Genomic DNA, 18,643 nt, shown 5'->3' with positions numbered 1-18,643 from the left:
GGGGAAGACTCGGTGCCTTTTGTAATGGAAAGTCCTGCCAGACAGATCTGAAAAGGAGTCTCTGACCCAATTGCTTTACACAAGCATAAACATGGATTTCCAACAGGTTTTTCGACAAGGTCCTTCACCAAAGATTCTTGTAGAAAGAAGGCTGCCAAAGGACAAGAATGGAAGTGGTGTTACAAATTAATGATCATTTTTTAAAAAGACATGAAACAAACAGTAGGAGTAAGTGATCGGTTTTCAGTAGTGAAAGGTGATCACAAGTAACGTGGGAAAGGGCAGAGAATGAGACAAGAAAGCCAACCCCGAGGTGTTACAGACTTTTCTCATGATAGAGACAGGATAAGAAGCAAAATGGCAGATGAAATTCAATGTTGATTACATTGAATGTTGACGTACATGAAAAGAAGACCTAAATTTGCACACCCAACTGGCTCTGAAGTACTATCTTTGAGTAAAGCATGGCAAATTTTAATAATTTCATGAAAATATCAGATCACTACTCAAAAATTGAAAAAGCAAGTACACTAAAATTTTTATAAAAGGAATAAAACCAGAAACAGTATCATGCCACCTTTTAAATAAAAGGTTAGTGTCTGCTTGAATACTCAGTGCAGCACCAGTCCTACATCTCAAAAAGAACATAATAAAAATGGAAACAATATAGAGAGGCACAACAAGGTTGATCAAAGGTGTGGGACAGCTTCCAATGAGACATGAGTAAGTCTTGATTACAATTCTTCAGCCAAGAAAAGAAATGGCTAAACATATACCGGGGGAAGCCAGCAAGCACAAGCAGTTAAAGAGAAGATAAATACAGAATAATTATTCGCTATTTCTCATAGTACAAAATCTACCAAGGAGCAAATCAAATTATCAGGAGACATGCTCAACACAAACCAGAAATAGGGACTTCTCACACAATGCACAGCTCAGCTGAAGTGCTCAGTGCTACAGGATACCATGGGTGCCAAAAACCTACATGCTTTTAAAAAGCGATTAGAGAGGTTCATGCGAAAAAGTCTGTCAACAACTGTTAAATAATAAAACCTCAGGGTCGGGAAGTTGCTGAACTGCAGACTGGTGCAGGCTGGGAGAATATAATAGCTGTCCAAGCCTTGCTTGGTATTAGAGACTGGCCACCGTCAGAGGAAGACTCTAGCCTAGCTGGCCCTTCGGCCTGACTCAGGATAGCCATTCTTACCTTCACCGACAGCACCATAACTGTTTCAGCCTCAAGCGCTCTTGAAAGAACCTCCCCTTAATTCTCTGCCACTTTTGAATGAAAGCCTGAAAATCAGGTCAAACCAGAGGTGGTCCAAAAGAATTTTCAGTGGGGAAGACACACCTTGCACATTTTTCATTCCCCTATCACAAAATACATGGAAGTATTTTACCTTGAGTGTTTAAAATTTCACCATCAAGCCAACAAATAAGGCACCTTCAAATGTTGCAAACAGACATTTGATTGTACCAGCTCTAAATTTCCAAGTATAGCCATTTCCCCCTCTCAATGTGTTTGTTTTAAAAGTAATGAGAAGACAAAAGTCTTACAACCTTAATTATATTTATCATAATTCAGGAGACTGCAACAATCTTGACCTTTTTTTCCACATCCTAATGCAATTTCAAATTAATCTTCTCTGTTTAACAAGAGTTATCAAATGCCATATAGCAGGTAAACTACATCTTGATTGCTGAGAAAACATCTCTTTGCAGAACGTTACTTGGGCACACATTTAAGTTTCATTGACCTCAGAGGTACCCAAGCACTTTCTTGCATCAGGCATTTCTAATCCTGACAGCACCAAGAGTCAAGGGGAGCTGAAAGCCTGTACTTCAACCCTGAGACGTTCAGTCCATAACATCCTACTCAAAGGGTGGCCAGTCAAGATGCTGCTTTGCCTTTTTCCACTGTCATGAAGGGCATAACACAATACAGCTAAAAGAGAAAGCATTCTCTATTTGTCAGAAGTAATTAAACATGTCACTGACTTTCTGTAAAACTCAAGAGCCATCTGGGAAAAGAGCAGTATGTCTCCACATCCATCTGAGTGACAAGGTCAGAGCACCCCTCCACTTCCTTGGTTGCATCTCCATCACTGACTCTGTTCATCATGCTGTAAATTAAACCGTAAAAATTTGGATAGAGTACCTACTTGTAATTAGCTCTATCTGTCCAAATGAGGCAAAATGAGATGGGGTGGCAGCTGAGGGATCCAATTGGCTCGTGACTGCAGAGTGACAGAACTAGGTCAACATGCCACCTTACTCAGAAGGAGAACAACATAAAATGAGCCTTGTCTTGCTACATTTCTGAGGCAAGGTTTCAAGACCTCCAGTTACCAAGAGCCCACTAATAAAATTCTCTATATTTATACTCCACCCTGTGAAAATTTTCTTTTGTATAACCCATTAGAAACTCGCATCTAGCGATTTATGGACATTGCCTCGCATTCTTCTGCTGTGCACCTCAGCAGGCTGCCATTAGGTCCCCCTGAAGCCTCCTCCTCTCCAGGCTCAACTAGCCCAGCTCCCCCAGCCTCTCTGCTCAGGGCAGGTCCTCCAACCTCCAAGCATCTTGGTGGCCCTCCACGGCACTTGGTCCAGTTTATCAGTGCATTTCTCACATTAAGGGGCCCCAAACCAGGTGCAATACTCCAGATGTGATCTAATGGGCTGCTGAATCAAGGACCATAATTCACTTCCTTCAGTTGCCCGGCTGTGCTCCTGTCGGTACAGCCTGTATGCTGTCAGCCTTCCTTGCTGCAAGGACACACGGCTGGCTCATTTTTAGCTAGATCCCCCCCGTCCTTTTCAGCAGAACTTCCCCCCAGATTCTTATCAATGCAAGGAGTTTATGTGCCCCAGGTGCAAGACTTGATGTTTTTCCTTATTGAATTTGATGAGGCTCCCGACAGACTATTCCTCTGCTTAACATGCAACTTACATGATTTATTCAAGTCACATGCATGAGCTTCTCATCATCGTATCAGAGGATAAGCCTGGAGATAGAGTTGAACGTGTAACACGGGATTAGGTGTACATTGGATGAAGTAGTGTGATGCACAGCTCACCTCTTTAGCCTTTTCTCATTATATCATAAGACCTTTCTCAATGTTTATATTCACAGTGACTAACACACTGGAGGTCTCTGCTAATAGTTGTCTGTTCTGAGAAACTTGGCCCAAGCCACATGTCCCTGTCTAAAGGGACTTCTGCTAGGAATTGCTAAGAACACACTAGGTCACAAATGACATGACTCAGTTTCCTTGCTGGCTCTCAGCAGGAGGTGAAAAATTAAAGCTAGGAACTTAGGAAACCCCTTCAGAGCATGCTTAAACACAAGTAGCATCACTAGCATCAACAAATCAATGAGATGACAATGTCTGTATTTAAATCTAGACCCCCAAAAATTTGGCTGGACTAGAGATAAAGCCCATTTATATAAAAATACATACATTTTCTTCTAAAGGTGCTTTCTTAAGTCAGAGCTGGGATTGAAGGGTAGGAAAGCTTTCACTGCTGCTGTTTGTGCAGAACCTGTTCTGCAACTAAAGAAGCAATTGCAATTTCCACCACTGATCCTCCAGAAAGTATGTTCTCTCTTGGTTTTTGTTTGCCTTCTAAATTTTCTGTGAACTTTTAAAGCAGACAGAAGCATTTCAGGATTGGCTGTCTGAACCAGTAATGCCAAGTGAAAGAACACAGGAAACTTTCCCCCCCCCCCCCCCCCCCCCCAAAGAGCCTACAAGACCTACACAAGTATGTGTGAGGGAGGAGGTGCCACTAAACTGACAAGTCAAGGAAGTGCATGTATTTCTATGTATGTAAACCCATGAATACTTATGGATATGAACCAAGCATGTCTCAAGGTAAAATAATTTCTGCCATTAAGATCAGAATAGCAGGACACCTATGTAATTTAAACACCAGTTTCAGAAGCTTTAAAGACAGCTTTTTCACTAAAATATGCATTCCAAAATAACTTCCTCAGGATTATTTATTAGAATTATTAATAACATTCATAAACTTGTATATTTCCTTTGAATCCTTGTCAAGCCTAACATACTAGGCAACTGCTGCGCTTGCAACCTAGAAGCACTTGGTCTTTTCATGCATGAGTGGCACTATGTCAGGAAGAGGTTAATGTGTAAAAACACAAAATGGATTTGGCAAGAAGGAAGAGGAGGAAACACTGCACTTCAGCTGAAGAATATGACATCTCAGCACATGAGGATACTAAAACATCAGCTATTTTCTTTCTAGGCAACAAGGGAAGTGCACTAGTATATGCTCCATGTCTTGGCAAACTGAATGAGCATTACAATTTTCAGAAAACACGGAAGGGAGTAAGGGAATCATTTCTCAATGCAGTGTGGGATTTGGATGAGCTGGTATCCACTAAGGATCTGGAAATGTCCCTTTTAACTCTCAGTTAAAAAATTATTTAAAACATGGTGGGAAGGAAACAGTTATTGCCATGCTGTTCCGTAGCTGAACCATGAATCAAGACCTGAAGTGTCAATTTACTCTCAAGAATCTTTTGTTGCAGTTTAATTTACTTTTCCTCCAATGTAATCCTGGTGTCACCTTACTGTTTAATATTGAAAGATATTGACAAAGGAAATGCTGATTCATGAAAGTGAGATTTTGCTCTAATGTATTCATGTGAAAACAGATGAGCCTGTACCGTTACATGGTTCTTCCTCCTGCTCACATTTCATCTCAGCCCTGACAGAATTTCCGATGGGGTGAGTGAATCCTGCACAAATCCTGCAGCAAGTTTTCCTCAGTCGCAAGCCAATGAACAAATTTGATTTCAAAGAAAAGCTTCATCCTCAGTGCAGTAAGAATTCTCCTTGGAGTGTAAAAGGGTACAACCACTTAAGGGACTGAAGCAGAGCCATCTCTGAAATTATGGAATCTGTTTAACTAGCTTGTTTCCTATTCATACAGCACATTCTGCTCCATAGGTACATATTTGCTGTGGCTTAATCCTGATTAAGATTTATATTCTAATCCAGCACTGCTTATCCCCACTATTCATAACACCTGTATTTTCATTGATACTGGGCTTGATTGCCTGGGCTGGGTCATAGCCTACAAACCACTTCAGCCACCTGAAACCAGTCTGTTTTGCAGAAGGAAGCAATAAAAGCTCCTGTTGTGCAGCATGGTCAAACCTTAAAGTTCAATACCAACCCACCTTTCCTCCATGCTAGTGCTTCCAGGACTTCTCCATAACTGATTCCCATTTAACTAGTATGCATTGCAAACAAACTACTGTTTGCTCTCCCTGGATACGGAGATCCTCATTCTTTGCAGATTGCTGCAGTGCCACACCATTCAATTCAGTTAAGTGAGTACCAGATGGTGCCATTGCAACATGGTGCTAGATGGCCAGATGATCGTTCTGGAAGTCTAGTTATCCTCTGATCACAGTGTGGCAAAAACACCCCTAAGTTTGGAAGAAGCACCTGAAAACATCTATGTCAGAGCATTTTCAAAAACCTTCCAGAAGAGAAGCCCGAAAATGTCAGCCTCAAAACCACAAGACATCTCCTGCAAGGTAAAGATCTCTCTGCAACCCAGAAACTCCTCATCAACATGCCACCACTACAAGGAGGCACTTGATAGCTGGCATCACCTCACCAACAAACCCAGCATAACATACGAGAGGTTTTTGAGCTAAAATAGTCTCATTTTTAGTCTAGGCACAAACAGGGATTCTGATAACCATGGGAATGGAGCAGCATGAATAGACTACACTAACAGACAAAAATGTTTCAGGGGGACATTCTGGAACCACACTCCAAGGATTTGTGCAATGACAGGCATGGGAGGAAAGCATCAAGAAAGGGAAGCATTTTGCTAACTGTATGGTAGCAGTTACCGAGCAGTCAAATGCATGAAACAAAGCAACATGGCAAATACCATGAGGTCCTCCTCATCATGACGCAGGAAAGAGGGGGTTTTTTTCATTCATTCCAGTAACGAAACATTACAGTCTCTTTCAATGCCTTCACAGAACCATTTTGAATGGCTCTGAATGCAGGTTGATCCAGAACTCGGAGAAACTGAGAGGAGGAGGACCAAGAGAGTGCAGGGAAAAAAGACTGGTTTCCCATATGTGGGGTAGAATGGGCAGAAGTTTCCCTGGACACACAGGGTGAAAAGGCTGACACTCATGCTCAGTGCTCAATGTCTTGTCCTAACTCTGCCACATACTCCCCCTGTAGACACAGACATCGCAAACAACATAACGCCAGCATTGGAATCCTATCTCCCAAAGCCAGCTAGCACTTTGGATACACTTGCTTTGCCTACCACGTTAGGGTAAAACAGAACAGTAATTACCTCACAAGCCTCCATCACATCAACTCCAACAATTATCCTGCAAGGAAAACGTTAACTATTGACTGAAGCTAAATCAGTTTTACTCACATGGATGATTATGAAGCTACTAGCGCTGCTTACCTCATATACTGGGAGGGAAAAAAACCAAACAAACGTACATACATTGAAATGAGAGGAACTGCTGTAAACATCACCTGTCACCACTTCTCTGGCAGCATCCCACTTGCACGGATTCCTCACTGAAGGGCCTTCCAGAAGGTTCTAAAACAGTGAAGAGGTCTCATGTTTTCTCTCTACACCCGCTGTAAACGCAGAGCAGCTAGAGCAGAAGCAGCTCATCCACTCGCGCTGGACATGTGGCTTGACACCGCTAGAATAAATTGAAATGAGGAGCATGCAGAGCTGAAAGTATTTTATACTACTGTACTGGCAAGCTAAGAACACTTCTGCATGGGGGCTCAACAGGACAGGCAAGTTCTTCCACGCTACAGAATAACACAATTCCTCCAGCAGCTCAAACAGGAGCTCTGGAGGACACCAGAGAAACCCCACTATCTTATCCAGCACCAGGATGGATGCAGCGGCACAGGCACAAACCAGCCACAGCTGGGGAACACGGTACCACCATGCGTGCCTGGCTTGCCCAGGGCTGCGTGGGCCAGTCACGCAGCAAGGCATACTCACAGTTACGGTGTCCCCTCTCCACCTGGGACTGTCACAGGGTAGCTACAGGCAGCTTTGGCAGCTAGATAGCTTGATTTCACCTTCCTGAATGGCTTCCAAGGAAAAAATAACAACTTAGAAATGAAAAAGGAGCTTTTACACAGACGAGTACCTTGGCTGTGCAAAGCAGACAAGCCCAAAACGGCATATACATTTTCCTACCTAGATTTCTACTGATTTCAGTCAATTTAGGATACAGCATTTTATAAAAATATAAACCAAAGGATAAAGAACAACTTGGAATAATCTAGTTCTGATACTTGAAGACATGCTTCCTTTATTTTGGATGTTTTAATCATGTAGGGAGATCTAGCATGTGCAACTAGCATTTTCCTCGCTAGCTACTAGTATTTAAAGTTAGCATAGCAGAAGCCACTGAACATTTATTCAGGTGAACTCATGTATGTAATGGAGTTGCCTTTAGCAACTCTCCCTCGCTCCTGGGTCTCCTGTGACTATGCTACCTAAAGTTTACATTTATCTTTCTCTGATGATCACAGCTGGGCAAGATTTTAAAACTTAAACTAGAAAGCCTTGAAGTCTTCATTGTACACAGTGCTAACAGCCCAGACAAAGAGGCAAAAGCAGCAAGAGGTTTATTGTAATACTGGTATTTTCCAAGCTCTTATTGAGCAAAGCATTTAATCTAATGTATTATACTTAATGAAGAGTCAGGAACTTGTACTGCAAATAACAGATCAGATATAATTGGAATTTGCTCCACACCACTAGCCTACATATATCAATAAAAACAATAACCACATTGGATTTTGGGCTCACTTCATTTGCATTTCTTAATTTAGTGTTTAACTAATTTAACAATAGTAATGATTTAATTCAAATTAAAATCTAAGGAAAATAATTTTTAAAAGCCATTAAAGATTTCATTAAGTTCCATCTAAATTAATATTCGCTTTCTTAATATTTTCAGTAAATTATTTTTTCTCTCACCACTGAAACAAACATGAAGTTTCCTCTGTGCAGTCAAGCTTTAGACAAACCTTGTTAGATTTATTGGTATTATTTCAAGCAATTAATTACTATACATTAGAGTTATTTAGAGGAAAAGCACAAAAAATGGCAGGAAAATGGATGAAGCTGTTTTTAAAACACTGCATCCAACTTAGATAATTGTTCTTTGAGCCTTTTATGTGGAGCTCTTAGGTATATACTATCCATTAGATCACCTCTCCCATACATTTGTGGTATTGCTCCTAAGCATCAGACACACGAGTTACCCAAGCCACAACAGTTTTACGAGACATCTTCTGCATCTCCACATGTAGCAGGCGCTTACACATGAGTGACTACTCAGAGAAAATAATTCATTTCGTAAGTCAGTTATAATAACCAAAAGGCTTCTGCAAATCTCCAGTTTTGCCTCCCATCCCCTAAATGATACATGCATTAATATACATATATATATAGTGTGTAAGTGTGCATGTGTGTAAACAAAAACTTATCTACATAAAACTTTCTTGGTTTAACCAGCAGAACACACCTGACCTCAGCCCTCAACATATTTTTGTAGTCTCCTGGAACGTGCAACTGATTTTGGGGTTTTGGACATGCCATCAGGCCAGACAGAAGGATGTACAGAGGAGGCAGATCCAAGGTGCTGAGGCCTCTCTAAACTGGAACTGCTCACTCTCAGTTTAGTCCCTTGGTTAAAGTGAAAAATGGTTAAATGGTCAGGCCTCTGAAGAGCTATCTGGCTTATTTTCAAGCATATAACAAGGGCTGGAAATAAGGGTTATAGTCCCGCACTCTCCTGGTTCTCATGATTAACCCTTATTCATGCAAATGGCAACACTTGAAATCAACAGGAACGCCCTTGCAGTGATTACGCTTGTAAGTAACAGCCTAGATAACATCTGAAATTTGCACTGACCTCTATCACAGCTCATAGCAGTTACTTTAGTTGAAAGAATTTAATACCTTGAAGTAATGAATAAAAAAGGAATTTAAAACAGAAAAATAAACAAGGAGCCACTAGGTCCTGAGTACTTGGAGTTTACTTAAAAACACAATTCCACCTTTTCAAATAGATATGCCAGCAATTTTTTATTCTAATGTGTCACCCTTAAAAACAATGGCTTCAGATGTTCACCTGCATTTCAGTGGGTACCAGGCTTTTATGTTCATAGACAAAATTAGGTATGAAATACAAAGCTTTGTATCACTTTCTCTGCAGCTTAAGTGTTCACTTGCAGGTAAACTTAAGTCATTTAACTAGAAGTGCACTTAATTTGAAGAGGTTACTCAAGCAGCTCTCCACTTGTACATTTGTATTACTATTATAATTAGAACTACTTCAAAATAACAAAAAGTTCATTTTTGACCAGAATAAACACCAAGGAAAAAGATCAAGAGCACCTTGAGTGAACAGAGTGAATGCTTTTGAAAATATCCTTCAAAATGCCTCCAGCTCTGTGACCAGTGACCATCTTCATTCCGATGCTACTCACAGGGCTGCTGCTACACAGACTAATACACAACGTTTTCTGCTGTTTTGTATGTTTTAAGTTGGCCACTGAGAGGACTGAAACACTTTGCTGATTTGTAACAATGCTGAGTGTCCTCCAGCTTTCTGTAATTACTTCTTGAGATGCATACATGGAAATTGCTATGTACAGTTAAATACTGACATTCACCTGTTCAGTAATAGATACCAGCAATGGAGAGGGAAGGAACTGAGTGACCCAGTCCTGGAAACACAGAGGGGGCAGCCCAGGATGTGCTGGAATAGAGCCCCCAGAAGCCTTCCTTCAGCACATGGATACCTCTAAGATCCAAAGTCCTCTACCAACAAAGCCCATATTTGAAATGTAGCAAAAGTGACCTTAACCTGTTGAAAACAAGACATGAGAAACCCTGAAGAAAGCTGCTATCAATGATGGAGTACATTGAATAGATACGCAAGTACACTGAACCTTTGGCTACCAACTTTAGGCTAAGTAAATTGAACATATTTCCAAGTCAGTTCATTTGTTGTCCAAAATAATACTGGCATTTGATACTACTTCTATAATGAATATGCATTGTTTAGTATGGCTACCTTTGGCAATATTGTTGCCTTGTAAAAAGAAATAATTCAGTATTATGTGTTTGCACACACCAAACACCTTCTAGTGGAGTTTTTCAGGCAGACCATTCAGCCCATTCAAATTCCTATGCAGCCATTATCTTTCACTTAGTGTTACTGCAAAAGTGGAAATACAAACGCACACAGATTTATATTTTAGGAAGATGCTGGCTGATTTCTACAAACAGGGGCCAATTGAACTTCCATCCACCAGAACTTCTGAAAACATCTAATAATTACATGTTTCAGAAGAATCAACTGAGATAGGCACACCCATAGGTGAAACATTAAGAGTTAAGCCACACTTCAGTAACATTTCAGATAAAGATTGACAAGTGCAGTTATCTGCAGTAGAGGTATCCTCTAAAGAACTATTTCACTTTGTGATGGTTTTATTATTAATAGTGTCTTAAACCCACCCTTTGCTTGGATGTATATACATACTTCTATTTTTAATTTCAAATTTCCAGCTTTCAGGATTCCTTGCAATTTCCTATTAAGCTTCAAATATTGTCAAATGGAAGACAAATACTTTAAAACCAACAGAAGTGGTAGAGAAGTGGCCGTTTTGAAATTCGCTCTCTACTTGAGTAATAATTGATGCACAATGCTCAGCAGGTACTCCTGATTTTAGTTTTACTTTAAGTCTGTCTGATGCTGTACAATCACTGTAAGTGCAGTTGGAAAAAGACAATTTCAAGCAAACTTTTTCTTTGTGTTCTTTCAACCATTCTTCAGATTTTCCAACAAGGAAGAGTGTAGCACTGATGAGCTGAAGGCCACTGTAAAAAAGACTGTCAAGTCCAGCCCTTTGAACATCAAAGAGAAAAATGGTATCACTGTCCAGAAATGGGGATCAGGAATTTCATGTCACCTACCATACCATTAAGAGACTTAATTCTGTGGATGCTCTAATCTCACTCTTCCACACATCTGATTTTTCTTCTTCTGGTCAGTCTTGTCACTGATCCCAAATTCCAGCCTCCAAGTGCAAAGCTAAAAAATTTCTGTTCTTACGTCAGAGAGAGAACTTTAGAAGTACATACTGCACTTGAAGCTTATTTTTCATGAACTTCCCATCCTTTGCCACCCTTTACACTTGGACTAAACTGACATCGTGAAAGCCTTGGGGCTCAGACCTGTCATTTTACATGCACCATGCACACCTTTGCTAGTGCGTAAGTTAGACACACCACATACAGGCTAACTAACATCATAGTTTAAAAGCGGAAAAAAAGAATACCCTTCATGTACGTTCTTGAAAACCACGGGCCAGAAATAAGAAAAAAAAAAAGCTGCCCAGATTAATTCTTTCATGTCTGAAAGAATTAAAGTTATATATATAAATTCTGAAAAGAATTAAAGTTATAGAATGCAAAATTCCCCTTGTCCACAAACACATGAATTCTTATTTGGTTTTTACTTAAACAAGAAATGTGGGGGGTGGCTCTTTATTTTTTTCTTGAGATAATCTGAGTAAGCACTGAGTAGCTGTCCTCTGGAAATCAAAGTCTGGATGGAACCAAAGCTTTAGATATTTAAATTTTTTGTAAAAACTTAGGCAATAATCCTTACTTTTAAAGTAAGGCAAAACTGTCTTGTTTAATCTCATGCAAACACTATCACAGCTAAAAATCTCTGTACGTGCAGGTAAATTGAGTAGGTAGGGAAAGAATGACTTCTCTAGTAGAACTCCTGTTAACACCTAAAAACCCTGCATGTGAGTTGATGCAGCTGAAAGCATTGAGACACTTAGCGCTCAGAACTGATTCATAACATGAGATGTGTAAGAGAAGCTGGATAACCTTAAACCAGAAAAAAAGGAAAGAAAGCTGGAGGGACTAGGAAATCTTGGGAGAGCTGACTAGAGTTCACTTCCAGGCCTGTCACATTTGAGCAACAAAAATGAAAGACACAGGAAGAAAGATTTAAAGTAATATATATGTAACATTTCACTAAGTGTCAGCTAAGGTAAATGTAGTATTTTACAAGCAGAATGATCATCAAAATAGGGCGTCATTTACAGTGATAACAGCAGCTGCTATTGGTATAAATGATTAATACAAAGCAATGTATATATAGCTGTGAAATCAGATAAGCTTCCTAGCAATGGCATCTCTTACAGATTCCCATGTGTCTGAGACAGAACAGACCACTCTGATCCTTTGAACTCACCCTTCTATAACATAAATGATCTCTTTGGACCAGAGCACCTGTTTTTAGGAGAAAAAAAAAATAATCTTGTTCTTAAAACTGCCAGTGCTAAAGAATTCACTACACCACTGTCAATTGGTGCACGGTCTGATTTCAGTTTCTGTTAAAAATCTGCACCTTGCTTGTCATTTGAGGTTTGCCTACTTTCAACTTCCAGTTATTGAACCATAATGTTTCTGTCTCTAAGGCTCAAGAGTCCTATACTATCAAGTTTTCTTTCCCCCAGAAGGTACTTATAGACTGCAATCATGTCATTCCCTTGCTAATCTAATTGGATTTAAAACTGTAGATCAGTCTTAAAAAACAAGCAATAAAAGGAGATTTATTAGATAACCCAACTGATCTCCAAGTCCCCAGCTCCTAGAGATCCACAAAGCTCTAACAAAACCAGCCAACTGACAGCTTGACTATTTTTCTGAATACTGCTTTAACAGAACATCCACTGAAACAGTCATAAACAATCTCTCCCAACATGAGGGCACAGGAATTGAACCATTTACATACTTGGTCTTTTGCTGACCAAACGTTAAAAGCGATTGTTTAAACAATGACAACATTTTATCACTGTGTCAGGAAAGAAAGACAGATAGTATCCCTTCCAATCTTTTTATTAACTCTTCAGATTTTCTGTCTTCATTGTGTTTCCTGTATATGTATAACAACAATAAAACAAAATAAAAGCAAGACAATAGCCACTGCATGAAAAATTCTAGAGCACGTAAGCAGCTTCCTTATAGCACATTAGGTCATTTCCTTCAGAGACATTTTATCTAACCCTTTTAAAAATTAGTTAAACTAATACTGTACTCTCCTGAGCCAAGTAATAACAAAAGCCCTTTTTTGTAAAATACTTGGTCAGGGAATTGGTAATAAGCTAACCAACCTTTCACTCCAGATCACTGGCTTAAAACCAAGCCTTGCTTGATCGTGCCTAGAAGGCTCTGCTACGTGATAGAAGTCTGATGCTCTGTGGAAAATAAGAGGGGATACAGTCAAGCTCTTGGCAAGGTATTGCCCGTCTCACACTGGCACTCTTATCAACCAGAAGTTTCATCAGAAAATACATATATCCTCTGCAACAGAATCACTGGCTTATCTGGGAGGAAGATCCTGCCTTTGATGAATTTGGAACTATTTCTTGAGCCAACACTCCTCCCTCAAAAATACAGGCTTAAGATCTAATGGCAAGGGGTATTTATGATCTGTTTGTACCGCATACCAAGCGGTACGCTCTGCCCCATCACTATTTCTTACATGTTCCAATCTGACCGTTACCACCATTCACTATTATTTTAAACAGAGGACTTCAACCTCCCATCAAGGGCACTGTCCTCTAATTATTTTTAAATTGTTTTCACTCAATTACTGAAGCAAAAGGCCCCTAACAAAGCCATCACCCTCATGCTGCTGAAACACCATCAGCACTCTTAGGAGCAAACAGCAAGAGACAAGCACGAAACCAACACAACATTTTAGTATTGATTTCTCTAAGAAATTTAAATCCCGCAGGGCATAAACATCAATTTAATCTGTATGCAACTACAAAATGGCCTCACTCACAGTGTTCCTCATTTCAGCCAAAACACTGCTACAACTGGCATAGAAACACGTTAGCGGTGAAGGCAAAGGCGACTGATGGAACAAGTACCCCAGCGTTCCTGATAATTCATAAGAGTTTTGGAGACTACAATCACAGAAGCCAGTCAGTCAAAGACAACCACCGGCACAAAAACCTGTCTCATAGCCTGACACAAAGCCATCCCCAGAGTGTCCCGAGAACCAGTGGCATCTAGCCTTGCCAAGCCAGAGCCACTTCATCCTCCAGTGGACCAACACTTTGCTGTGAAGTGACAGCCTCACGCCTTGCCTTCAGGTTTCTGTGCCTCCGCGTGACAACACGAATGATGAAACACAACTGCTCCGTGTTATACTAATCCATATTTTCCAAGCTCCCCTCGCTCCATCAGACTGCCTTCCTCGCAGACAAAGTCACACATTGTTGCTACCTTAAACCTGCTGAAAAGAGCATCAGAAGAAAACACCACCTGAAGAAAAAGGAAATTTGGCACCTTGGAGTTTGCCCTCATGTAATCTTAGACTGAGTTCTTCAGAAAATAAAGTTCCCCCTCTAATCACTGAGAAGTCAGGCCCAGCATGCTCTGCCATTTCCCTTTTTTTCCTAGCACTGCAGGACTGCCGTTTTGTTTAAGAATGCATCCTGTTGTATATCCAATCAGAAAGATGTACTTTCACACATTTGAAACACTGGTAACATGTAGCACTTAAGGAAAAACCCTGGCTCATTCTTACACCAGCACAAAGCCATGGGCACGCCTGTGTCACCCCAGCCAGCACTTAAGCACCAAGTACAGTCAGCAGAATTCAGGGCACCAACATTATTTGCAAGTGATGGATTTATGTATGTAAGAAACTGTAAATTACATAATAAACACAGACACAGGATTTTATGGACAAAGCTTGTGCTTGTAAAACGTGGCACCTTCTATCCATCTTCCCCTGCTGATGACAGTTAGGTGGCAGAATCAGGTTCCTAAACATATAAATGTGACACAAACAGCACATCAGGCAACTGGAGTGCTATGAACTCACTGATAGGCACAACAACCTGAAGGTAGAAAGCCCTGTCTAAAGACTTCAACAGCTTCAACACAGACCCCACCCCACATAAGCAGCTTACCTACAAGGCAGGATTTATTAATTCCTGCTGCAGTCCCACAAAAGCTTATTTAACACAACTCTGGCACACACCTGACCCAGTATGTATAGACTTAGTGCTCAGATTACCATTGACATGAAGGTTTCTACACTGTAGACCAGCAGATCATTTAAATATCTATTGACTACATGTGTGATCTCCACTAGAACCCCTACCTGTGTGCTGTTTTCCTTCAGTGTATATAACATACATGATGGCAAGATTTACTTCACCCATCAGTGAGCAGAGGGGTAGATTTTGTTCCCAAGAATAGTAAGTTTTGTGGGTCTTCATCAGTACAGCTTCACTAGGTCCAAGCAAGGACCACTGCAACATTCTCCCCTCAGTGTCAATTTTAGGATGAACTTTAGGATTGCTTGGTCAGAAATAGAAACAACTCTGAAGTGATCATCAAGATCATTAAAGTATATACTGGCATATCAGGCTGAACCACTGACAGCTTTATAGCTGCTGTGATCACCTGTGTCACTGAGCTGCAGACCCTGTCATTTCTCCATAAAGGTACCATGGTTTTGAGTTCAGAGAGTCCCCAAACCATGCAGCAAGCATGTCTGTATGACCAGCATGTGAACTCCAGTTGTGAGTGTGGCTTTCAAAAGGGGATGGCTGCAAGCAGAAGAAGGAAGTGACAAAACAGAAGGTGTTTATGATACAATCAAAATTCAGGAAAATAAAGGCAGAACAGCAAACCTTCACCTTATCTGCATGAATCTCTGAATCAGAGGATGTAAACAACAGGGACAGACCAAACTTCACTTGTTTGTTTCTAGATCACAACGCTCTATCCACGCCTTAAGCACATAAGCAAAACAGGATACAGGGTGTTACTGAATGATTTCCCCCGAAATCTGATTGAGAAAGATTAGAGCAATTAGAACAGAGTGACACACACTTTTAAACCCCTTAAATCACGATTAATGTAAGGTTTAACTTTTCTCCTAAGGATCATTTGGTGACCCTGTGCCATTTTCAAAACAAGGCTGACACAGCCATCCCAGCCTAAAAGAAGAAAATCATGAGACAGAATCCCCTGCCCTCTACTGGTACACCAGCCGCACTGAAACCCTTGCACATGCCTGCAGGCAAGCACAAACAGCACCTGAAAAGATGTTTTAAGTGTTTTTTTAAACTCCTGTTTGTAATTTATATAAGATATATAATGTACCAGACACATCGAACTGGGAACAAAACCTCACATATAAAACCCTCTTTCAGCATCATTGCACTTCTTCCAGCAATGCTAGCTAGACCAAGGATTCAAAATACTGCTCCTAGCAAGATAATATATTCATTAACTGAAAGTAAATTCTAAGGGATTATCTAATGTTTGTCATGTTCACAGTGCATAACCAAGAACTCTGTATGACAGATTTTTATTTATTTATTTTTACAAAATTCTCTTCCACATACGCGGCTGCTTTTCAGATTATAGCCATCCAAACTGCATTTGGACCAAGAATAGAGAGGAAGGTTCATGACTGCCAAAATGATTTTCCGGAACCTTGGTGCCAGAGCTAGGGAAATTCTTACCCAGGTTTCCGACTCATTTGCACCACTGAGATGGCACCACACAAACCTCAGAACACCATAGCAAAGTGTTTGTTGTGACTGACCATGTCACTTCAATTTCTGTTACAGATCAATTTAAAAGGTGTCATTATATAACTTTCCAAATCTTGTGAGCAGTTATTACTGTATTCTCCCATTAGTGTAAACAACAACAACAACAACCAAAAAAAACCAAGATTTACACTGCTGTGATTATATTTCTGAATGTAAATCAGCTTGATTCCTGGAAAAATCAAAGTATGTTCCCCATGTAGACAAGGCCTAAAAGGAATTGAATAAAAACAAGGGTCCCAACTGTATATTTCATCCAAAAGATAAATAAGCTTTTAAATCACATTAAAAACAAAAAAAAAAAGCAGCCTGAAATACAGCAGCTATTAAACAAGAGAAAGTCTGGCAATACCAGAGTAATTCCCACAATGCTCATCCATACCCTGAAACACATTCAGAACACACCCTGTTTTCAGAGCTGTCACACAACAAATGCAGATGTAAGCCTGCCATCACTATACAAATAACAGAATATGACATTTAAATGATACTACTAAGGAAAAGTGGAAGATGCATACAGCCTACACTACATACAGCAGTTCTTTTTTAAAGCAACTCATCTGTTAGTTACCAAATAGCTAAAAGACCCTTGGGATGCAACAAAACAACATCATACAAGGTTTCAACGAATGTACAGGAACACAATGCAATCACACCCATCTCCTTTTTTACTGTAGGCATCTATAGCATTAAAAAAAACACAACAACAACAAAACGCTTCTTAAGCCACATCCTAAAACTAGTTAGGTCTTTGGCTGCCCTACTTAGCCTAAATGTATTTACAGATAATTTCTACCCATTTGTTTCTGTGTCAGAGTTGTCCGATACCTTATATAGTTCTCGCACTCTGGTGTTTGTCTAATGCCTGACATGTACAGCCTGCAAAAGTAGCCCCTCCAGCCACGAGCTCTCTAGGCTATATAAGCCTAGCTTTTGGTGCAGCAGAATCTAAGAATGAAGGATAAACAGGTATTTTAAACACGATCTATTTGAATCTCTGCCTGTCTCCATAAATAACCTCCCCAAATAAATAGGATTTCAAGTATATAAGAAAACATATAACAGGAAAACCTTTACAGTGTAAATTTATGAGGCGGTGTTGCCAAACTTTGTGATTTGTTCCAGTATCTATATTTTCTCAACTTTCATCTCATGGAGTTCTCTCTTAAAAATAAAAAATAAAAGAATTCTATCCTTCATGATTATGGATAAAAGCCTGGAAGTAGGAGTCAAGCAATGGCTTGTAAAGCAGGAGGTCAGGATGTAAATAAAAACAATATGATTTTTAAAAATAAAACATTGGTTAAAAACCTTCAAGATGAGTTAATTCAGTATTTGTTAAGATGCCACTGGCTGATACACTGACAGAAAACGCCAGTAATACATCTTATCAACTTGCCTGTATTCTTTTTGTAGAATTGGACAACTAGTAATGATCTGATCCCACTTCTGTAGGTAAAATACTGGCTGACTTTGTTGTTCCAGTGTGCTAAAAACTATTCATATTATAAATTCTAGGAAGCAGGATTTCTTGCTTTCTAAATCACAAGACAGGGAAAGGCGTTCTGCTTTATTAACACAAAACTGAGGGAAAGGGTAAGTGACCAGCTTATGGCAGATCCAGGAACTGAACATAGATTTCAGATTTTCTGAGTTACAGTCTTGTGCTTTAGGCAGAAGGCTGGTCTTCTTTTCACTTAACAAGCTATCGAAGCCCAAACTCTTATTTAAAAATTGACAATGCAGCTCGGTAACAATGAAATAGCAAGAATACTTGAAAAAGAAGTCATCTTAAACTTAAAACACTGGTCCTTCTAAAGTTAACATCTGCAAAAACTTGCCCCCAACACACCGTCAAAAATTTTTCCAGAAGGCTAATTTAGAATTCATACCAGTTTCTG

General features: G+C 39.9%; 1 protein-coding gene across 2 annotated transcripts in view; it reads right to left on the bottom strand.

The window, feature by feature from the left end:
• XYLB (xylulokinase) overlaps positions 1 to 18,643 on the bottom strand; it is an 87,604-nt gene that overhangs the window by 41,622 nt on the left and 27,339 nt on the right. The gene's annotated exons all lie outside the window — the stretch shown is intronic.

This window comes from Accipiter gentilis, chromosome 4, assembly GCF_929443795.1.
Source record: "Accipiter gentilis chromosome 4, bAccGen1.1, whole genome shotgun sequence".
Classification (NCBI taxonomy): domain Eukaryota; kingdom Metazoa; phylum Chordata; class Aves; order Accipitriformes; family Accipitridae; genus Astur; species Astur gentilis.
Note: the sequence above shows the minus strand (reverse complement) of the source record. Positions and strands in the feature narration are given on the sequence as shown.